Source organism: Panthera onca, chromosome D4 (assembly GCF_046562875.1).
Source record: "Panthera onca isolate mPanOnc1 chromosome D4, mPanOnc1 haplotype 2, whole genome shotgun sequence".
Taxonomy (NCBI): domain Eukaryota; kingdom Metazoa; phylum Chordata; class Mammalia; order Carnivora; family Felidae; genus Panthera; species Panthera onca.
Genome location: NC_138351.1, coordinates 70,009,552 through 70,034,413, shown reverse-complemented (window position 1 = coordinate 70,034,413; position 24,862 = coordinate 70,009,552). Strand labels below are relative to the sequence as shown.

Genomic DNA, 24,862 nt, shown 5'->3' with positions numbered 1-24,862 from the left:
TCTGAAATGCACACGCAAGTGATGTGTAACAGGCTTCTGTCCGATGGAATCTGATTTTGAGTCCTGGCTCTGTCAGGACCTAGCTGTGAGATTTATAGAAACTCATTAATACATGAAGAAATTACAGATCAAAAAAGTTGAATAACTGGCTCAAGATCTTATAACTCAGTAAGTATTAAATCGCCGGGTATTGGGATTATAGAATTTGGGCTTTCTCCATTATCCTAAATACTTCTCAAATGTTTTCTTTCAACTGGTTTTTCTTGGTGGGAAGGGAAATTTTCTCTTAATTTTAACAAAGTAAGTGTGGGCCTCAGTTCATTATTTCCATTTTTTTCAACTCAAATGGAACTTGGGTAAGAATGACAGTTGAAATCAACCCCTGTGCATCAGTAACCTGCACATCTTCCTGTTAATAGAACGTGACTTTAAATTATATGACTGCTGTTTTATCTTGGGCCAGCCCCTCACATTATTTCCATCATAAACAATGTTCCAAATAATCAGTATTTGTGAGGAAACACCTTTCCTGTATGGCTTGGTCATGAGATGATGGGCGATTAGGATAACTGTGACTTCACCACAATCATGAGTTAGGCAACTAGAAGGTCATATGTGGGGCATAGGGTGACCTGTCTAGTACAAACCATTTTCCATAAGCTACTCCTCTGTAGAAACTAGGGATTTTCAAGTAGTAAACCTATACTGTATGTCACAGCACTACCCAGTGGGGCAGAAAAAGGGAGGTAGCTCATTTAAAGCAGAAAGGGCATGAATCTTGGAATAAAAAACAAGGGTTGGAATCCCGGCCCTGAAAGTGTCTGCCTATGGAGCATTGGGCAGATCACCTCATCACCCTTAGCTTCAGAATCCTCTTCAATAAAACATGGTTCTGATATTCCTTTCATAGGTCAACAGTGGAAAACATATGGAAGCGCTCATATGTAGACTCCAAAAATATTACTTGTATAAAAAAAATTTTAGGACTTAAAATTTGTCTCAGCAGTGGCTTCGTGCAGATACCATTTTGAATTATAACTTACTTTCTGATACAATATGTTTAATATATGAAGAAAAGACTGATCTGGCTAGTTGAATGAAGATGTTTTCCCTCCTATTTTAATAACGTGTTTTTGTAGGGTTCTAGGTGTTGAGTTCAGTTTTTCAACAAAGGAAAACAATCATGTTCCTAACATGGTTTTGTGTATCTTAACACAGCAGGCAAGAACAGGCCTTTGGAGTAAGTAAGTGTTCTTAAGAAATTAGAGAATAATTACACATTGTTTTCTTACTGTTACTCATATAACAATAACAACTCCTTACAAGAGGCATAAAGGACTCTCGGGTCCATTAACTACTTAGAATGAAATCTGAAACACTCCTGAGAGGCATGAGGATTAGTGTTTAGTATTGGCCTAAACTTTGACCTGAGATGTGAAGTACTAATCTCTAATTAAAATGTATTTTAAAATGTATTCTCTTTTCACCAATTCGTTTTAAAATCCAATTTTTGGCCTATTTTGTAGACAAAATGGATCACATTTATTTGTATCTTCATTATAATTCTGTTTCTCCTTGCTAATTTTCAACTTGCCCTCTGCATATGTATTTATAAATCGCATCCATCAACTCGAAATAATAGTGTGTATGCTGCTTGGAGTGGGCGGTGTGTTTAGATGGAGAGCTAACAAGTGCCCTGTCATCCTCTGCAATGCCACCAAACAACTGTCAAAATAACAGTATTGCTCAGCCTGGGACGTCCAAAGGCAAGTTCTTGTTTTGTGAAAGGGGAACTACAACAAAAAGAAAACAAGCTATGGCGTTCACCTGTTCCAGGCTGCGCCCATCCTGTTTATTATTTGCAGAGTGCTCATGTTATTTCAGCCATGTTGTCCTTTTGAATGTGCTGCTGCAGTGATGATGCTGTGGCCATCAAAATCCTTGCCATTGCTTTGGGACTGATAATGTCCCAGGAATGGGCTTCCTGGCTGTTGCTGGTGACATATATCTAGGAGATGAAGAGCCTCCTGATTAGTGGTATGTGTGCATGTGTGTGTGTATGCATGTATGTGGTTGGTTGGTTACAGGGAGGGGAGGCCATGGCATTAGTTATTTATAGTTTCAGGTAATCAGTTTCACAGTCTCGTTGTTGGAGGAGTATTTAAATGCCACCAAGACCAATCAACCTGTATTCATTTATTTTAGCCTCAAAATATTATATAAACTATATGTTGACTTTTAAAAATATATATATACACATATACATATATAAACAATATACACATATAAACAAAACGGAAACAACTATAATTTCGCCAGTCAGGAATAAGTATAGTTAGGAATTAGGTACATAACTGTTCAGTCTCTTCTCTGAATGAGATTGTATTATACTTGTTTTTACTTAGCAAAATATTATGAACTTTTTTCCATATATTTTTATTAAAAAAATTTTTTTTAACGTTTATTTATTTTTGAGACAGAGAGAGACAGAGCATGAACGGGGGAGGGTCAGAGAGAGGGAGACACAGAATCCGAAACAGGCTCCAGGCTCCGAGCTGTCAGCACAGAGCCCAATGCGGGGCTCGAACTCACAGACCGCGAGATCTGAAGATCCGAAGTCGGCCACTCAACCGACTGAGCCACCCAGGCACCCCCATATATTTTTATTTTTTATTAAATTTTTTTTTGAGAGAGAGAGAGCACACATGAGTGAATGTGAGTGGGGGAGGGGCAGCGGGAGAGAATTGCAAGCAGGCTTCACACCCAGCGTGGAGCCCCACGCAGGGCTTGATCTCACGACCATGAGGTCCCGACTGTGAGATCGTGACCTGAGCCAAAATCAAGAGTCAGATGCTTAACCGACTGAGCCATGCAGGAACCCTGAACATTTATTCCATATAAATAAATACATAGCTACGTCTGATTTTTATAGTGTTCCATTGTGTGAGTTTACCATAGTTTTTGTAACTGATTCCCTATTGTTGGATTTCAGTTTATTTGTATCTTTCCTATAATAAATGGTGTTAAGGAGCATCCTTATATATACATCTTTCCCCACCTGACTGATGTTTGAAAACTTCCAGTATTGGGAAACAGCCCCCTGCCCCTGACCAACCTACAGCAAATCTCACTAGGGCATGGTTTCTGGAAATGAGACCCTTAATCTGTATGATATAGGGTCTCTGTAGCATGGTTCCTGTCATATGTGTTGCCATGGCTCTTCTGTTCCCTTTATATTCTCTAAAGTCACCAACCACATGGTTCCAGTTATGGCTTCCTCCATCAGACTGCGGTTACTTAGTCCTCCCAGGCTGCAGGATCATTTGTGATGTTAACAATGCCACACAGTATCAAAGGTCTTCCACCAATCTCTAATTGACAGCTTGCCATCTTTTTCCCAACCACAAATTTATTGCTTTTATCAATGATTATGTCCATGTAAGTGAAAATAAAAAGCAATGCAAAAAAAAAAAAAAAAAAAAGCTTACTTATAAACTTAACTATGTAAGAAAAAGCACTAAGCCACTGATAGGTAGATGCTCCCAGCAGGTGGCAAGCTGAACATAGCCTTTGAGAACTTCTCTGAACATTCAGAAGATGCCTTGCCAAGGAAGTCAGGGGGCAGGATCTTGAGTGAGAGCTAGAAAATGTAAGGAGTTCCCATAGCTGGGCTATCTGGCAGGGCTATGGTATAGGTAAGATTCTGGACATTTGGCCGGAAAGTGGTCAGAGCAGTGAACTACTCTGTATTTCCTGTGTCTGAGTTCACCCTGGACACCTTCCAGCTTGGAAGAGTTGGCCCACATAGATCACTTCTCTGGGACAAAAGGAGTGACCTTGGCTGAATCAAGTAGTAAGGCATGGAGAGGAGAGCAGGAATTTCCTCAATCAGCATGTAGCACAGGCAAACTAAATACAGAGATAATTTGGTAAGCCCTCCTGATTATCTGCTTATCTTCATCTTTGGTTTTGTCATCCATTTTTTAAAAGAAATCTTAAGATGTGGTAAAATTTACAATTTAGTTGTCGTAACAACCAACACGAAAAGTAAATCTGCAAAGTCCAGATCTGTTGTTAAATAGCTTTTGAATTCCACTGTGGGTCAAAATTTTTGTCAGTGTGCACATGTGTGGGCACACATACATAGAAGCATTAAAAAAGGCCACGATGGATAAACGATACCCATTACAGAGTGCACTCATTTCAAGATTGACAGTAGAGTTCCCTTTGATACAGCCTGCCTTGATAGCTCGTGTTGGCTGAAAACATATAACAGCACGTAGAGCATATTAAGAAAATACATACACCCAGGGCACTTTTAGATAGTTACACATTTATTTTTAGAAAATATGTCAGAGACAAAAAGTTTTATTACATTGGCACCGTTTAGGAATAGCATAAAATGGACTGGTATGTGTTATGTTAAAACTATTCTCCTGCAACTAATTGGTCCTAGTTCTCTCTGCTTGGGGCTACTCAGAATATGTCTCCATGATTGATTGTCAAGGATTAGAAATGGTTCCTAGGTCTTCTCATGTACCAGGCAATAGCTGCATTTTAGTTTCAGTCAATAATGTATTTCAAATGTCATATGTAAGTGTGTAGTTCTCTATATCCTGGTTTTGATAAGGGCAGCATAGAGGGGACTGACATTCTGAAATGGTTCGTGTGGGGGTGGGAGGTGGTATAAAAAGAACAATGAAGAAGGAAGGTATTTGACAAGAGGAAACTGTCCTAAGCTGGGACCCTCAATTAGCTGTTTTTTTTCATTTCATCTGCTTCGGGAATGGTCCAAAGAAGAGGAAGGAGGAAGCCAAGTCATCTGTCATTTGGTGGCATTTTGGTGCCCATACTTGGGCAGCCCAGCCTTTCTCGTTACAGGATTTCACACGCAGGTATGTTAGGAAGCCCACAAGCCAAACTCAATAGCTAGAATGAGAGATTTATCATTAACAATGATGGTATCTCTGGATCATTCATTTTATAGATGAGAAATCTGAGCCCCAGAGAGGAGATGGGATGTGCTTGAGGCCATTCGGTGAAGTAAGTGCAGAACTGAGAGTAGCACTCACTTCCCGCGTTTACCAGGTTGATGCCCCTCTCAAGGTAACACGGTTGGGAACAATGTTAAATGAAGCAATTCATGTTAGCAGCTGCCTTTTTTGACTAGTGTAATTCCAAAAATCATCCTAAACAAGAAACAGCTTAGATAATTGTACAGAAGATGTATGGCACATTGAAATTTCATTATTCTAAAAAACTCCACATTGTTTTTTTGTGGCTTTGCCATTTAAATTTATGGTTTGTTACTGGTCTGGCAGGCAGCATGATGTATGGTTGTTTTACTAGGTTGTTAAATATGTCTTTTACTTCCTTCTGAAGAGATTTTTCTGCTATTTCTCTGTGGGTTTTTTTTTTTTTTTTTTTTGTCATTTGTTACCAAAAGCAGGTACACAAAATCATAGAATTGCAAGCAAACCTTCTGGTCCCATCGACATTTGAGTAACAACGCCTTTACATTCCTGTAAGTCATGGCTTACCAGGGGATTTCACGCTGCTCCTATTATGCTGTAGGAAATGGTTCTTATGATCCCCACTTCAAGGCTATGGAAACTACAGCTCAGGAAGGGAATTCTGTGTAAGTCAAGTTTCAGAGAGGCAGCAATAGGACTGGGGACTCCCACCTTCCTCCACCTACTATGTTCTCATCTGGAGCCCCCATTTTGGGCCCATCCAGGTTTTCCTTTGTCTCCTTCAGTTTGGCAAACCTAATCACTTCACCTTCCCCTGCACTCAACAATAGTTGTCCAGATATGTTGAGACCTTAGGTTTTCTCCAGGTTTGATCACCCTCATTTCATATTTTCATAAGATAAATGCAGGTAATTAGGGCCTTAGTATTCTGTGGTTTGTATCATCTGTTAGAAGAGTTTATTTTGTTGGTTATTTGTTCCTTATTTACTTTTGAGAGAGCATGAGGAGGGGAGGGGCAGAAAGAGAGAGGGAGAGAGAGGATCTGAAGCGGGCTCTGCACTGACAGCGGAGAGCGCCATGTGGGACTCAAACTCATGAACCATGATGTCATGACCTGTGTCAAAGTTGGATGCTTAGCTGACTGAGCAACCCAGGGGCCCCCTTGTTCGTTATTTGTACTTTCCCCATTAGTATTTGAGTTGAATTTTTCTCCTATTTTATTCCCATTTTATTACACTTTCATTATTCTGTCACTTAAGAAATAAAACTGTTTGAGTCAGTGTTTAAGACATGATATCTGAGATTGAAAGACATGATTTAGTTCCCAGTTCTTCTTCTCTACAGATTTGTGACATTGGTTAAGCCTAGTCCCCCTCTGGGCTTCAATTTATTCACCTGTAATATTAGGGTGTCAGACTAGATGACGTGTAAGGGCTCTTCCTGGTCTGAAATGCTCTCCTTGCATTTTGGTCTAGGAATGTTTAGCAGGATTTGATTATCTTGTTTCAGATAAGGGACTGTGGGAACCAGGAGGGTCTGGCCAAGATGATCTCAGTTTGGGATAGTTTTTATATGGTGTCCGGGTTTCTCAGAAATTGTCCAGGCAAAACCCTCTCCACTCCAGATCCCTGTAGACATTGTGTCAGTTGCTGTGGCTCTTACATTGCTCAGTGTATGATTTGACAGGCTGGGAATATGGATGCTTTCAGTGTATCAAACCCTTAGCAAACTGTCAACAGGTAGACTTGCAGACTCTAACTGGTTGTTTCTTAAAATCAACAACAACAACAAAACATAAAAACATGCCTCATGGCTTCATAGATGGTGAACTCTGAGGAAAGCTTCATATCCTTGGATGGTCTTGAGGTCCAGAGAATGAGTGTGAGAGCTCTGATGGCTTGATTCCATCCCCATTTGAAACCTGCCATTTTAGCATAAGTTTATGGAGTTAATGCCAAGACTCTGTAAACCACATGGGTGTCTCCCCCCTGTGTTAGAGTCAGAGGCAGAATTCAAATTAAGTTCCTGTTAATCCAAGAAGTGCCATTGCTCTTCTCAGACATTCTTGCTTCACACCAGGCTCCATTTGAGGGAAGCCACTTTACCTCAGGTGCCATAGAGTCATTTTGCCATTGTCCCACAGAAGAATATCCAATATCCAAATCCATAGCATGGCATTCAAGGCTGTTCAAACTTTAGTTATAACCTGTTTGCTTTAAACTTGTTTAAGCCTGTTTGGCTTATGCTTGTAAGTCTTCCAGTCTGTTCTTGATCTGCTGTGATTTACTCTGGTATCCAAATGACACTTGACTCTGTGTCCAGTAATTAATCCCACCCTAACATCTCATACTCAACATGAGTACTCAATATCCCCAGTTTGGACTGTTTATTACCTTTGTCTCAAGGACTTGATGGGGTTTACTTCATGTTCTTTAGCTTCTCTCCTGGAGACAGATACCGTGTCAGCCTCTTGGAACTTACTCTCTGGTTCCAGGTTGCTCATCTGGAACTGTGTGGCTGCCCTTCCATTTTACCTGTTGGGACAGGTCAGGAGAAGGGAATTCAGGACAAATACGGTGTATTCCCTGAGTGGCTCCACTGTGCCATGCCTTGGGTTAAGCTGGGAATGTGCAGACGGATTCGATACTCTCCTGCCCTAAAGGAACCTATGATCTAGTGGAGAAGAAAATTGTCTAAATAAATAAAGGTAGTACTGTATTGTGGGTACACTGAAAGAAATTCATAGGGAGTGAGAGAAGGGCATAGAGAGGAGACAATTCATTTGCACCAGGGTTGTGGGGATTGTTGGGGAAGGCTTCAGAGATAAGTTGCTGAGTCTTCACATCCTATGTGAAGAAAGTATGTCTCCTACAGAACCAAATGTCCTCCCTGAGACTGGGAAATAGATTCTCTGAAAAGGAGAGGTCAATGGTTTTTTAATTATGCCTTTGCAGACAGAGTAATGTGAAAAAGATATCAGAGCGTTGTGGGTGGAAATCTTTGACATTTGGGATCCAGAGTGCTCCGTGGTCAGGCAGCCTGGCTGAGGATCTAATTTGGTCTTCAGAGAGGGGAAATTCCCAGCAGCGGCTGCAGTGGAAATGCTAAATGTAGAAGGCCAACAGAACAGACTCTTATTTTATGTGACTGAAATGAGGGGGGAAATGGTTCTTGATATGACCTTTCTTCCATGGAGGGTTGCCTTTCAGACTTGGAAAAACTGGCTCAGAAACAAAATTCCAGTTGAACTGATGTGTCCAGAACATCAGTGGATAGTAGTTTCCCCAAGACCATTCTTCTTCATGTGTGTTATATGAGAGAGGCATGGTCATGTTTCCAGCCCTCGGCAATGATGCACACGATGATCTGGGTGTGAGATGAGTGGGGACTGTTTGGTACCCTTCAGCTTGTTGCAGAGCTGGGAAGGAGAGGCACAGAGCAGAGAAGAGAGGGATGGGGCTGCGTGCTGGTCCTGTCCCACCCCTACAGATGCAGAGGATGTTGAATTCCCTGGATCATTGAGAGAGGTGTTTCACCGGACACATTTTTCCATGGTGACATTGACAGTAGTGCCCAGTGTCCCTGCAGGAAGTGGAGTGGTGAGAGGAATGGAAAAAACAATGTTTTCAGCAGGACCATTACATTATGGAAACCCTGACACTGATTTGCAAATGTCTCTTTTCTCTGACTACCTGGGGCTTTTATTAACATTGGACACCATGGTATTTATGATTCAGAGTTGATGAAATAACTCTACCTTCAATTAAAATACACATGGGTTAACCTCAGGATCACACTGTTGAGTGGAAAAACAAAGCCAGGGAAGAATACAGACAGTATGATTTCATTTATACAAAACTCAAAAAATATACAACTAAATCACACACACACACATACACACACACACACACACACACACACACACACGTGTGTAGTATAAAGATGAAAACATGTATATTTGTATGCAATTAAGCAAGGAAATGAAAAACACAAAATTTGAGAAGATAATTACTAATTTTGAGAGGGAGGGAATGTTTGAGATAGGTTGGGACACCCACAGGGGATTTCAAAGTAATGATAATGTTCTTTTTTTTTTTTTTTTTACTTTTTTTAATGTTTTTATTTTATTTTTGAGAGAGAGAGAGACACAGTGAGAGTGGGGGTGGGGCAGAGAGAGATGGAGACAGAATCTGAAGCAGGCTCCAGACTCTGAGCTGTCAGTGTAGAGCCTGACGTGAGGCTTGAACTCACAGATTGCAAGATCATGACCTGAGCCGAAGTCAGACGCCCAAATGACTGAGCCACCCAGGCGCCCCGATAATGTTCTCTTTTAAAAAATGGGCAGTGAGAACAGAGGTATTCATTTTATGGTAATCATTTATATGTTACAAGTATTTTATGAATATTACTTATATCTACTATGTTTAATAAAACAAACTGAACTCTTCTAACTAGCAGGGGTAGGATTTGTGTAGGGAGGGAAGTGTATGTCTGATGCTTATACATTTGAAGGAAGGACATTTGATTGCCACCTTACTGTCAGTCACTATGACTCTGGTCTCCTTGTATCAGCAATTGATTTATATTTTGTGATTAAACTCAGGTGTGCAAATTGACCCCACCTGCCACTGTTGAATCAAATGGTTATTTCTCTTCCTGACATGGGAAATAGGAATGAAATAATGTAAAGTGAAAAAAAATTAAGACATTCTGATATTCATATTCATTCTGATATTGTTAAAACATTTTGTTTATGTGCATACATTAAAAAGATTTGAGAAGTGTCTATTACAGTATTTAAAAGGGGTTATCTCTTGAATCATTTGTTTTCAGAAGAGAATATAGGTTTTACAAGCCACTGTCCTGTTGGTTTATTTCATTTCCCCCCATTTCTGGCAAGGTTGATTCATCCTCTGTTACTCTGTGCTGCCCTGTGAGAGCACCGCTTTCTTCTCTTTGTGTCTTAGTTGTCTCTGGAAGACTCTCCTTTCTGTTTTCCAAAAAATGATGAAAATTTAATTCGGTCACTGGAGCATTTTGGTAAATCCAGAAGCCAGGAGACCAGCCAGGAGTTAGGGAAAACACAGGAAATATGTGGCCCGATGGGTCTACAACTGGGCAGAGGATTTTCACGGAAAGTCCGAGCTGTGTGGTCCCAGCAGGCACAGCACAAGCCAAAAGGATCTCACCCCCTGCTTCTTTTCTCTTTCCTTTTCAATCGACTTCACTGTCCTAGGTTAGGTTTCCTGGAAGGCAGACTGAGACTTCGGTTAGTGTACAAGAGGTGTACTGAAGAGTGTTCTTGGGACCACCGTTTGGGGAAGGGAAGGGAAGGAAGAGAAGGGGGAAAGAGTGGAGGAAAGAGGAGGGGAGGAAAGGAAGAACTAGGGAGAACTGGGTCTAGGGAGAACTCAGGCTGGGATGCAGGCTCAGTAGAAGCCTCAGCAGACCTGCAGAGAGTTGTCAAGATGAGAGAATAACCCTTCAGAGCTGTTCCAAGTTAGGGTGATAGGGCTGGACCTTTATACCGTACATCACTCAGATGCTGGAAGCTGGCCACCTCAGGGAAAGGGCATGACTATGGGTGAGGGGATATCTTTTCACCTGAGTTGTCCCAGAAAGGAGCTGATAGTATTCCCAGAAATTTCTCTCTCTCTCTCTCTGTCTCTCTCTCTTGAGCATGCTTGAGAGAGCGAGTGTGAGCAGGGGAGGTGGAGATGGAGGGAGAGACAGAATCTTGAGCAGACTCCACACCCAACGTGGAGCCCGACATGGGGCTGGGTCTCACTACCGCGAGATCATGACCTGAGCTGAGATCAAGAATCAAATGCCCAACTGACTGAACCACCCAGGCGCCCCTCAAGTCCTTCACTCTTAAAGTGGGATCTGGGTGGCACATTACCTCCATTCTACAGTCAGATTATTTTTTATTAAAAAATGAATTTAAGAATGTCACTTGCTTCTGAAAACCCTTCTGTGGCTCTCCACTGCCTATAGGAAAAGGATCAAACCCTTACTTTGGCATTCAAGGCCTTTTGCTATCTGATCCCCATTTTCATTCTTTCTTTCTGGCAATGTTTCTCACGTTTGTCCATGACCTAATAAAACACACTATATTCCAGCTATACCCAAACATTTTCCATGACAAATGTACACCTTTCTATCCTGTTTACTCTGTTTGGAATATCTTACTCTCTCAAACTTCCACTCAGACTTCAAAACAAAGCTCAAATAATGATGACACCCGGTGATGTATGAAAGCACTGAATCACTATATTGTACACCTGAAACTAATATAACACTGTATGCTAACTAACTGGAATTAAAATAAAAAAGATGAAACAAAACCAAGCTCAGGTGTCCCCTCGTCGGTAATGTCTCTAGGCACAGTATATCCTTTCTGTGGGTTCTCCCGTCCCATTTTTCTTGCATTCTTCTTACTCCTCTCATACTATTTTCCCTTTCCTTCTCTTCGCTCTTTACTCCTAACCAAATCTCCCCCACCCCCATTTTCTCTGATTCTCTTTTTTCTCTTTGTGGCACATTTTCTTTTCAGGCAGTCTCCCATGAAAAGCTGGAGGCTGGGGCTCTGCTTGTGTTGGCTGTTGTGAGGAAACTCTGTGCTGGTGGCAGGTTAGTGGACACTGCTCCCACAGCTCTTTCTGCTGTATTCTGCTGCTTATCCTGACATGCTCTAATTGCTTGACTAAGAGCTGGCACGTCAACATCAGCGTCCCAGGACTTCCTGCTTATCAGGCAAGTTATGCAGCCTCTCTTGGAAGTACTATCAGAGTTGCTCCAAACAGCTTCCACCCCAAGTAAGAGGTGACTTCCTTGTAGCTATTGGCATATGTATCTGACTCCTCCAGTAGACTGAGAGCAGTTTAAGGCCAGAGGCTCTGTCTGCCATCTGGGTGGACCCTATGCCTAGCACAGGCCAGCTGTAAGGGAGGGCTTCATTCAGTGTCTTGTTGAATGAATAAATATTGCTACATGTTTTGTTTTTCATTTGAGAAAAGGGTTGAGGGCAAAATGAAAGTGAATTCCTCTGTAAGAGAATCAGCAAAGTAATGATAATAAGTGACCACATTCCTTCCTAATGTGCTCAGCTTTTCATTGCTGAGTTGGTGCCACTCATGAATTAATTTGTAATGGATTATTAATTGCAGCTGTGAAGACTTCCGCTTATTTCCATCTGTCCCTTTACACATCAGTAGTAGACACTGACTGAGGTCCTACCATGTGCCATGCTCTGCATTCATTTTTTTCTAATCCTCAGAATAATTTCATGAGATACGTATTGATATACCCATTTTGCTGGTGGAGCAAGCAAGGCTTAGAAGGCTTAAACTAAGTTATCTTAGGTGATACACTTTCACATGACAGACCAGGATTTGCACCTGAGCAGCCTCATTCCAGAGCTCTCCCTCTTCCTATTACTCCCTACTGCTGAAAGTCAGTGTACTAATACTTTCTACACATACAGGTGATGGGAGATACTTACCTGTTAGAAGTGGAGGACATTTTTGGAAGCAGTTATATTATCTTTTGAAAGAAAGGCCATGTAATTCATCTGTTAAAACAAGAAGAATCACTAGTTTCATGTTGACATTCTGTCTAGAAGTGGCAACCTCAACTGTGTTTTCTGTATAATTTCTTCAACTAGGGAACAGAGAGAGAGTGGGTGAGCGATTGTGAAAAAGAATAGTCTTGAAGTACTCTGAAACATGAGAATGTGATGAAACAGTCCTATGTTATCACTCTATGTTATTATTACCAGGAAAATCCATTCGATAGTGGTGCTGCTAACTCATTACACCGATTTCTCCATGCCAGGCACTATGCCAATTACTTTCTATGTATCATCCCATTTAATCCCCACAACAACGTTGTGAGGTAGATGTGATTATCGAAGATACTGTGTGACCCAGCACTCTTGCTCTTACATATTTCCATGAGGGAAATCAAACATACTTGCATAAGAGTATTAGCTTCATTCATAATAGCAAAACTGAAAACATTCCCGATATCCATTGATAGGAGAGTAGATAAATAAACTATGGCATATTGGAATATTACTGAGCAATAAAAAGGTAGGAGCCCTTATATGTGCAACAACGTGGATGAATCTCTAAATCATGCTGAATGAAGAGTGTATACTTTCATAAGAGTACATACTCTGTTATTCCATTAAATGGAGCTCTAGAACAGGCTTGTGTTGGTAGAAAAACATAAGAACGGTGGTTACCTTTGGGATTGATGACTTGAAAAGCATAAGGGGATTTTCTGGGGTGATAGAAATGTTCTATGTCATGATAGGGGCTTAAGCTACACAGGGAAATGCATTTGTCAAAACTCATTGAAAACTGCATTTAAGGCTTGTACATTTCATTGTGTGTAAATTTTACCTAAGAATTGCAAACAGATATTGAACTCTGGTTAATTATATGCCCGTTGAAGTGTTTAGAAGTAAAATGTACTTACCTGTACTTTTCTTAAAAAGTCTGTAAGTTTTCTTAAAATGCATCAGAAATAAAAGACTTGATGGATAGACAGGCATAGGTGGTTAGGTATGTAAGGAAGCTAGTGTAGTAAAAGCCAGTGGAGAATCTGAGTAGTGGATATCATGGGTACGTGTGATGGATCTCTTTCAAGTTTCATGTACAGTTCAAAAATTTCATTAAAAATATTGGGAAGTGAATAGACACACAAAGAGGGGATGTAATTAGAACAGAATAAACAGAAGTGCCCTTATTTAGTCCTTGTTCTGATACAAAATAAGCTCTTTCACCAAAAAGGCTCAGAGGAATCTCTTTTGCCTATACCCTGGAGTCAACTTTATCCGGTTTGAGCCTATTACTTCTTGGTCCTACCTGATGCGCCAATTCATTTCCTGCCACTCTTGGACAGATCTTACCCACTATGACTTCTTGAAGCGAAGTGGCTTATTCCTCCCTGCATTCTCCATGTACTTATAGGCTTCTGTACCTTTGCTTTATCTGATTTCCTGTGCATGAAAAGTCTCCATCCCTGTAAAATCTTTCCTTAGCCTCGTGGGTCCACTCATGTGTTCCTCATTGCCAATTTCCTATTACGTCACTGATCACATGAAGGTTGTTTCCTTCTTTCTCCCCCTCATGACTTAAAGGCCCTCTAGGACAAGCAGAGTCCGCATTGTACCTAAGTCTTCTGTGCTCAGGGCCTGGCACAGAGCATGGTGCAGAAAACACACTCAAGAAATATTGGCACAGGCAGCAAGGATAAGAGATGTTGGGTAGATGAATTAGAAAAGAACTGACATTGAGAAGTTCTAGTACTATTCATTTGCCACTTTGGTCTCAGATCTTTTTCTCATTCTTTCTTTGCTCTGTTGTGTGTAACTGAGGCCCAACCCCTGCAAACAACATTTCTCAAGAACCCTTACCATCTGGTTTCTGGTTAGATCAGCCACTAAGAGGCACTGGTGAGAGATTGGAGGGAGGGGAAGGAGGGAAGCCAGGGTGTGTCTCTCCCCCCTTCTCTGCTTCTGGAAGTGTCGCCAACAGGAAGTAGCCAAGTCTCCTGCATAGTTCTCGCTGCCATCAGATAACCTCTCCATATCATGGTCCCCACTTTCGCCAAGCAGCTCTGCCTTTTTTGCAACCTTTTTTTTTTTTTTTTTGCCTCCGTCTCCTTCCTTTGTTTCTCTAGCTCTTGGGATGGTGGGGGGCTTTTAGCTATTGATAATCTTTAGCTTGACTTTTTATCCTGTACTTGGCTTTTAGGCTCTTCTGAAAACTTTGTGACTGATTTCTTGTAGAGCTACACTAGGCTTTATTTTCCTGACTAGATCCTGACAGATGCAGTCCCTTATTTTGTACCCCAGTTTCTGTAATTTCAAAACGAGGTGAGTGAGATACAAGATCACCAATTTTCTCCTTGCTAAAATTCAGATTAAGGGGAAGAGAGTGTTTAGAATGCCATCAACTGTTGGCCCAGTTTGAATCTCAAAAAGAGAGAGAGAGAAAGAACTCCTAACACTTCCACCTAGTACCTTCTATGCTTCCTAATGCAGTAATCACTTTGTTCAGCCAGGGCTCATCACCAGGGGAGAGACGTGAGAGTCCTGCCTGGCTTGGTGACTGAAATGCTGCCAAGAGGCAGTGATCACATAGTGGCCAGAGTCAATGAGAAGCAGAGCCTGGTGTGGCAATGAGAAAGGATCAGTGCTCACCCCCCACCAGCTCTGGTACTTCTTTGAAGACAAACCTGGGACCCTGGGCTTAGTGTGGGGCTGGAAGGAAACCCAGAAAGGATGAGCCACTTCTCTGCTAGTTCATGTTCATCAGTCATCAGCTAACATTTTATCTACCCATCTACTAATTCCTACCTTATCAGGCTGTATATTGCATCATGCATTATTTTATATGTGAAAAAAAAGACGAAAGCAGATAATATCAAATCCCTTTTTTCCATGCACTCGCAATCAAGTGGGGGATATTAGACACATGTGTGACTTTCATTCATAAAAATAATTCTAACACAGCACGGTTTGTAGTATATACTATGATGAGTGCAAATAACATATTTGGGAAAACCATGAGGAAGAAAGGATTACAAGAGGAGTGTTTTGGAAAGAATTGATGGAAGGGTGTTATTTTGAACTAGGCCCTGGCAAACGATGGCCAGATTTAAGCATGAGGGAAAAGACATTGTTGGCAGAGGTAAGAGCCTGAGCAGAGGCAGAGGGCAAGAAAGTGCAGGACCCATGAGGAATACCTGAAATGATGGCAGTGGTTGGGAACAGAAGGGAAGAAGGCAGGGGTCATGTTCTGAATCAATATGGTATGAGAAGTGTGGAATGTATTCTTATGCAACTAGGAGTCACTAAAGGTTTCTGAGCAGGGATATCAGATCAGATCTGAATGGGCAAAGAGAAGGAATGAAAAGAGCCCATTTAGGAAGCAATTGCAGTAACCAATTCTACAAACTGCTTAGCTGCCCCCTCAGAGGCCATGGCCTCCTTCGGGCAATCAAGACAGAACAAACTATTTGAGCATCATCTTAGGACTGTTTACAGACCTCAAGAAGATTGGGAAGAATGACCAATATCTGGGCTTACATTTGCCAGGGCTCATGGAGTGGCTGTGGGGGTCAAGCAATTGGAGAAGTCACGAGAGTGCAGCTGAAATCCGGGACCATGAAGCCCGTAAAACCAGAGAGGGGTTAGCTAGAGGTCGTATAGAAGAAGCAGCTGTCCCAATGCAAGCAGCCCTCAGCTATAGCATCTGTGAGGGGGTAAGGACAGACTATGTGATTAGTGGCACCGAAAAGGAGTTCATAGGTGCCCAGTAATCACTTCTTATACTCTTATCTCCTGCATCAGTAATGGGAATTGGTCTTCACTATTTTGTCCTTCCAAACACACCTGGAGGCCAAGGGGATAACATAAAGTCTAGAATAGATAGGTAGGGTGAGTCGCAGATCTATACTTACTAATCCTGTCACCTCTGAAGCAGCTCTTAACCACACTGTGCCCCCTTCTGCTACTCCTAGAAAAGCAATCTGGTAAGTGGTTGACACGGAGGGTCTGGAGCTGGTGCAGCCTTGTGTAGGGCCTTATGCAAGTGACTTAACTTTTCAGTGTCTCAGTTTCCTCCTTGGTTAAGCAGATATACTAGCTTTGCCCACCACTAGGAGTTAGGAGAATTAAATGAGATAATGCAAGCTAAGCTTTTAGCACAAGGCATGGAATATAGGAACTAATTAATAATTTAATGTAATTGCCATATTGTATTGTTAATGCATAGTCATAATTATTACTAACAACTGTAAAATGGGGGTAAAAATCTGTAGCTCTGAGAGCTTCTGTGACGATCCAATAATGCACACAAAAGTGTTTTAAAACTGGAAAACATTGTACAGATGTAAGATATTAATTATGATGATAACAATGACCCATTCAAAACTGAGATGCTCCCCAGGCACGCATATATAGCCAGTGTTGCGTGATTGCTGAGGGAGCAGCTCATTCCTCTGAGATGGTTGGCCTGATCTGTCTGTTCTGGCTTCTCTCACTGCCTGGAATTAGCTGATAAATGCTCTTCCTCCCCTGCTGCCCCAAGTGGGGCATTTGGTCTGCTCTCTTGGCAGTTGATGACAAAGATGATGTTGCAATAAGCATGCAATGGATGAAGCCATCGCTCACTGTGAAGGCAATCTTGGGTAGTCACAGAAGCCGTCACTACCCGGCCTCTTATGATGGAGAATACAAAGCCCATTTGCATTTAGAGTCTTAGCATCCACAGACCCATTAAGAAACTTGCCCAAGGTCATGAAGCTGAGAGGTGAAGGCTTGGTTTTGGAGTCCTGTACTATCTGATTCAAAGCTTTTGTTCTTTTTGTTTTGCATTCTTTGTGCCTCTCATTGCTTTCTTTGGGGCTGAAGGAAAGGGGTTAGTTATGTTGGGATGGGGTAAGATGGCAGAAATATGGTGATAAGCTTGACAGCCCCTTGGCTACTGATATTAGAGCTGGTCAGTGAAGGAATTGGTAACAGACCTATCCTAAGAGCAGTCCTAAGTATTATCTATTTGGAAAAAAAAAAAAAAAAAGTCGGTTACCATTCCCAGCAGTCATAGCAAAATCTGATGTTCAGCTCTGGTAATCTATCCAAGTAATGATGAGCCCCAGGCCAGAATGACCCAAAGAAAAATGATCTTTCCCCTCCCAATTTTTTTTGCTTCCAATTTTAATAAGAAGTACAAAATTCCTTCTATTCACTGTTCTAAAGCTCAGAGTCATCCTGATTCTTCCTTATACTTCTTCTTCCATTGCCAGTCAATTGTTAACTCTGTTGATTTTTTCCTTCTTAAAGTATCTGTCTTGCAGTCCTTCTATCCCCATCTTGGTCAGGGTCCCTCAGGTCTTCTCAGAATATGGTGGCAGCTCCCTAACCAGCCTTCCTGCTCCATCTCTCTGTGTCCCATTCACCCTGTGCATAGGCACCAGTGTGAGCTTTCAGAAGCAAAGCTCTTTTCACATCATATCCCTTCTCAAAGTACTTGACAATGTGTCCACAGTGTATGGAATGAGGCCCAAGTTCGTGAGCATGGTGTTCCAGAACCTTCAAGTCAGGCACCTTTGTCGTCACTCATGCTGGCCAGCAACAGCTTCCTCACTTTCTCATATATACCCTTCTAGGCTGGGCTTAAAAATCACCTTTGTCACAAATGTTTTCTTGACTCTCTTAATCAGGAAGAGTCAGTCCTTTCTTTGCATTCCTACAGTCCTGGTGTGGGAGTACTTATTTCATGCTGTTTTATTTTCTGACTTACCCAAGTGTCCATCTTCCTGCCAAGATAACAGGCTGCATATTAGCACTGCCCAGGCTGTGTGCACCTCAGTATCCCTGAGAGCACCCATTGTTGACCCCGGCGGTAGGCCACTGAAGAGACTGAAGGGTAAGTTAACACTTACCTTTGCCCCTGTCTGACTATAAGTTGACATGGTCTTCTTTCCATGGTCAAAAGGCACATGAAAAGATGCTCAACATCACTAATCATCAAGGAAATGAAAATTAAAACCATAACGAGATATCATTATGCACCTATCAGAATGGCTAGAATCAGAGAGACAATAATAACAAGTCCTGGTGAGGATGTGGAGAAAAAGGAACCCTTGTGCACTGCTATGGAAAACAGTATGGAGGTTCCTTAAAAAATTAAGAATAGAATTATCATATGGTCCAACAATTCCCCTACTGGATATTTACCAAAAGAAAATGAAAACACTACTTGAAAAATATGTATGTGCCCCTATGTTTACTGCAGCATTATTTACAATAGCCGAGATAAATGGAAGCAACACAAGTGTCCATCCGTAGATGAATCGATAAAGAAGATATGATATATGTATACAATGGAATATTCCTCAGCCATAAAAAAAATAATTTTTTCCATCTGCAATAACATAGATGGATCTAGAGGATATAACGCTAAGTGCAATGAGTCAGACAGAGAAAGACAAAACCATATGATTTCACTCCTATGTGGAGTTTAATAAATAAAGGAACAAAGAAAATAGAGACAAACAAACAAAATCCAAACTCTTTTTTTTTCCAATATATGAAATTTACTGTCAAATTGGTTTCCATACAACACCCAGTGCTCATCCCAAAAGGTGCCCTCCTCAATACCCATCCACCACCCTCCCCTCCCTCCCACCCCCCATCAACCCTCAGTTTGTTCTCAGTTTTTAAGAGTCTCTTATGCTTTGACTCTCTTCCACTCTAACCTCTTTTTTTTTTCTTCCCCTCCCCCATGGGTTCCTGTTAAGTTTCTCAGGATCCACATAAGAGTGAAACCATATGGTATCTGTCTTTCTCTGTATGGCTTATTTCACTTAGCATCACACTCTCCAGTTCCATCCACGTTGCTACAAAGGGCCATATCTCATTCTTTCTCATTGCCACGTAGTATTCCATTGTGTATATAAACCACAATTTCTTTATCCATTCATCAGTTGATGGCCATTTAGGCTCTTTCCATAATTTGGCTATTGTTGAGAGTGCTGCTATAAACATTGGGGTACAAGTGCCCCTATGCATCAGTACTCCTGTATCCCTTGGGTAAATTCCTAGCAGTGCTATTGCTGGGTCGTAGGGTAGGTCTATTTTTAATTTTCTGAAGAACCTCCACACTGCTTTCCAGAGCGGCTGCACCAATTTGCATTCCCACCAACAGTGCAAGAGGGAGAGGATGTGGAGAAAAATCCAAACTCTTAAATTCAGAGAATAGACTGGTGGCTGCCAGAGGGGAGGTCGATGGTGGGGGGTGGGGGATAAGTGAAATAGATAAAGGGGATTAAGAATACACCTATCATGATGAACACTAAGTAATCTATAGAATTGCTTAAAATCATTATATTGTGCACATGAAAGTAATATAACACTGTATGTTAATTATACTTTAATTATAAAAAAAGGCAGCACTTCAATTTCAGAGTTAAGAAGATACCTTTTATTTACTATTTTCCTGAGATTTTTCTCTAAAGATCAACATTTTCCTCTTTTTATTCCACCTCTCAGTATGGAGAGGATTAGTTCCTGTGCACTAATGTCGTTACGGGGAAGAATTTCCCATCAATAGAAGCAAACTCTTCTACCTTGCAATATTTGGGGATTGAAAGGTAACCAAGCCAGCTGTGGTTTGAACATGTGGCCAGAAACCAAGTACCTTAAATGTCATTTAAGTTTTAATTTTTCCAGGAATTTCCTAATTTTCCATTCAAGAAATTACTCCCCTGCTTCCCAATGCCTGGTCTGGAAGGGATCACTTTACTGTAATATGGTATTTATAAACACATCAAGGTATTTCATTGCAAAAGAATTTTCAAATTGCAGAATCTAAGAAAAGTCTTTTGAGATCTTTAAGGCATTTAATGCCTCTTGCTCTCCATGTAAGATTACAGGTACTATGATAAAATCAATGTAATTGCTCAACCCTCCTGTTTCAGTTGCTTATAAATTTTCAAGATTCAGTCAGCAATCCTTGAATGTGCTGACAGATTCTTCAGGTTTTGGTTTCTGCGGTTAGAAAACATCTAGGAAGCTGTAAATAATTGTCTCCCTGCCTTTGCTGAAACTGTTTCCCTCCTCCTGAAAAATCTTCCCCTTTCCTCATTGTCATATCTATCCTGCCTCCTCTAATCCTTCCTAATACTGTTTCAAGGCCTCACTCCTGGGGAAAATCCCTCCTTTTTATTGTATTCATAATGAGGTAGAGATATTCGGAGAACCCTAGGCATTCCCCGCCCCATGCCAACATGGCCAGCTGTGACCCCATTCTTCTCTGACCTCCTGCCCATTGCATTTTCTGTACCTTTCTCAGCATATTGGATGGACACATGTCTGCCTTGAGTGCTATAGTTTCCCTTGCCTTGTTCCTTTCTTCCTTCTTAGTATCTTAATCTATACTCTGTTCACTTCTGCATTCCATCAGCACAGCCTCACACAGTGAGGAGTGCAAAGGGTCCGTGTGCACAGATGGATGCATGCATGCTTATAGACACAGACTGTCTATGAGTTTTGAAGTGACTCTTCCTTTGCTCACATGCTTGCCTTTGCAGTATGCACCAGGTGCCACAGAGATGAAACATTTTGGTATCGAGTCTTGTTCTTCACCTTAGCTTCTGAACCGCCAGTTTGGCTCTTCTTCCTAACTTCTCAATTCTTTCTCTCTGATCCATCTTACTGCTTAGTCCCCCATTAAAACTTGCCCCCAATACTCACAACTGATTTTTCCTGGATAATAATTCAGCTTGTCTCTTGACCATGACTTCTTCTAACCGTGGCTTCTCTGTTGTGACCACAGACTCTTGGCTTACCTTGGAAAGACACTTAGGAGCTCAATCCATTCTCCAGAACTCTCCTTCCCATTTCCCACTGATGGGCCTGTCTTGCTTTTATTAACTTTTTACCTTATTGACAGTAACTCAGGAAAGAACTAAATGCCAGAAACATTATAATCCCTCTCAAGAGACACAGATTTAGAGAAAGGTACATGGCAGCCCCAGTTTATTTACCCATCAGGTTTCATGGAAACTTCGTTTTAGGGTGTAGAACAAGTACCTGTGCTTTGTAGGCTCATTTCCTAAATATTCATAGTTTTGGGAACCCCAGATCCATTTTTGTACAGTAACATCTGTCTCACATTGATAATTTTGTTGATGATATAATTTAAAAGACATCACTATAATAATCTAGATTACTGAATGTCAGAGTTCAAAGGCCCTTAAAGACCAGCTAACTAGTCTGGTGTTTTCCTAAGTGAGGGATTGTATCCCTGGTGGCACCTGGGTCATTTTGGTCAGGCATACAGTGCTAAGTACTAGGACTCTTGTTGTGAGAGGCATTCCCTTTTTTAATTCTTCAGACTTCTGATTAGCCAAGAAGGCTACAATTTTGAGCCAAAATGTCCTTATCACCCCTCCATTTCTTACTGATCATCTTTATTCATTTGTTTATAAATGAAGCAAAAGCAAAGCCAAGACAAAAAAAAGCAACTCTTCTGTAGATAACCCTATGAAATTAATTTCATAATGCCTCTATTGTCACTGTGTTTATTTTTCATGGTTCACGTCTACACATGGCAGGGATATTTATTTTCTTTTTTTAAAGTTTATTCATTTTTGAAAGAGAGGGAGAGAGAGAGAGAATGCAGGGGGAGGGCAGAAAGGGAGGGAGAGAGAGAATCCCAAACAGTCTCCACGCTGTCAGTGCAGGGCCTGACGTGGGGCTCGAACTCACAAATTGTGAGATCATGACCTACGCTGAAATCAAGAGTCGGACGCTTAACCGACTGAGTCACCTAGGGTCCCCGAAGGGTATTTATTTTCTATTTAAGACGGTACTATAAGGTTTTCATGTGTAAACACTTATATAAGTAAAAGTATGAATTAATTAAAAGGAAAATGATAAATAACATTTGTTGAGACCCAAAGATTCTCAGGACCTGGGAAATCCATGGTGAAAAATAAAGAGGCAGTCCTTACTCTCTTCATAATTAAGTCAGTTTTATTGAACCTCATAGTCTTTGTGTCTCACCTTTGTGTCTCTAATTTGAAGCTTCCAGAATTATTTCTACCAAGTATCTGACATAATTTTCCTTGTGGCAAGGAACTCCTCAAGAACAGTGTATGTGATGCAGTGGGACGCCATTGAGGTGGGGGTGTGTCAAGGCATTCCAGGTTGGGGTCACTCCTGCAGGCAACAGGCCTCATACAAGATTCTCTCCATCTCATAAGGCAATTTAGCGCATGGCTAATCGGGGAAAGAGTTAATGAACCAAATGCTTCCGTGGCTTCTGTCAGAAGATGGCTGGATGTTGCTCTTGAAACCTCTCAGGATGTCATGTAATCCCCTTCCCCCAGCAGAAGGTGGACTGTTGCCACATCTGAAAAGTGATTGGTGATGTTGTCTTCAGGAGACACTTCCCCTCAGTTGTCATCTTAGCCTTCACTTCTCCAAATCAAGTTGGGGGGGGAAAAGATATTGGGGTCTGGTGAACATCTGGGTAGCATATTGGTCAAAGGAATCTGTTTCTCTTTTCCTCTTATAGCAAGAAAACTATCCTCCATTCCTAGGAAAAATGATTAATGATAGCACACAGAAGCCAAAAGCATATGAGGTTTTACTTTACTTTCTTTTGTTTCCTCCTACCTGTGGACAGATAGGCTTTTCCTGTGCGTTTTGCCTTGAGTCATTCAAAATTCCAGGAATCTCCCCGGCTCTGTTTCTTGAAGGGGCTGTGGATTTTGCTGATTACTTCTTTTTTGGTGTTCTTGAGCAATTACCTGCTGTATGTGGCCCAGAAATTTCTGAAGCGTGAGATCCTGCTGCCTTTGTCTTCCACTTCAGTTTCTCTCAATCTCTGTCAAGTGAAGGCAAACTATAGCCCAGACAGACAGGAAGGCGCGTTCACAAGTGTGTGGTGACCTGAAAGAGTTGGCTGACTCATGATTGCGGTCAGGGTCACCTCCTGTGGCCACCTGACTTTAGACACCACAGAGAGAAGACAGACGTGGCCCCAAGCCCCCAGTTCACCCTTTCCTGCAGTGGCTTGAGGTCTCACAGCTCCCTCTAAAGGTCACAAGAGCTGGGAAGCATAGTCTGATTCTCCGCATATGTAGGAATGTAGGAAATAGGGGTCCTTGTGCCTTTTGCAGCCTCATGACACCAATGCAGGATCTTCTGTCTCCTGTAAGGCCCTCCCTCTAGAATCCTCAATCCTACCTTTATTTTTCACAACTTGAAACATCGCTCAGATTCCAGGTTTCTCCATAGTTCTTCCTGTTTTTCACTCCTGAGCACACAGGCAGCCTCTCTGTGTGATCGGTGTCTGTAAGGCCATTTCTTTTCTGTCCTTATGCCTCCAGATTTGTCCCCTCACAGTGGCTGTTAACCCCTCATGCCACTTCTTTTCATGTTTCCTTCACACACTGAGGCCAGGACAGGTCTGTGGAGGGGCCTCAAACTGCCACCAGCACCGAGTCATGCTTTTCACCGGGAGGGCCTTCCCCCCCTCCAGCCAGCTTCCCGCCCACCCTTGGATCTTTGGGGACTTGGTCTTAATTGTGGCCCATTCGTCCCCCTCACAGGTCTGTACATTGAGGCTAAATAAAGGAGACCTGAGAACCTGACACTTTTTGAAACCCATCTGTGCCTCCCTCCTCACCCTTGGCCTCTGTTTATGGCTCCCAGGTCTGTTCTTTCATTCACTCTAGGTCCAGCTCTTCAAGCCTCTGCTCTCATACCTAACGGCCTGTTTCCTGGCTGTGTTAGTGCTCACCTCAGAGCACAGGGCCTTTGCTCACCTCTTTCATCCTCTCTCTTACTGATGTATCTGTGAGTCCCTTGAAGGCAGAGAGCATGCCTGACTCACGTTTGTTTTCTCCCTCATTCACAGTCCATGGCCCCCAGCACATAGAAATCATTCCATGTGCTGACTGAAAGTGGAAAGAGATGGTTAGGACATGCCTCCATGGTATGATGTAGGGATACAAAAGAGCCTCGCTTATATGATCCTGAACATCACTTTCCCCTAAGGACACCTGAAATGAAAGCAGAAACCAGTGAGTAGGAGACACACAACACCATTTTTTCCACTCCAGTCTCTATATTCAGAGTGCTTTTTCTATGCTGAGCTGAGGAGGCGAGAAAGATAAGATATTCTGAGCTTGTTTCCTAGAGGAATAGATAGATGTATGCCTTATGTAAACTAGTTTAACTTATTAAAAATGAGTTCCAGTTATGAATATTGAATTAGAAATGGGAACAGAAAATTACATAACATGTAGGAATGACAGAAATGATAAAATTCAGGGAAATTTAGCAAGAGAGTTGCATAATA

The 24,862-nt window shown here is 41.7% G+C and overlaps 1 protein-coding gene across 1 annotated transcript in view; it reads left to right on the top strand.

Moving 5' to 3' along the window:
* Positions 1-1,822: 1,822 nt before the first annotated feature.
* Positions 1,823-24,862, top strand: part of LOC132663107 (uncharacterized) — a 514,936-nt gene continuing 491,896 nt past the window's right edge. Inside the window, exon 1 of the mRNA XM_078436607.1 lies at positions 1,823-2,037. The gene's annotated coding sequence lies outside the window, so the exon portion shown is untranslated. The remainder of the gene's footprint in view (positions 2,038-24,862) is intronic.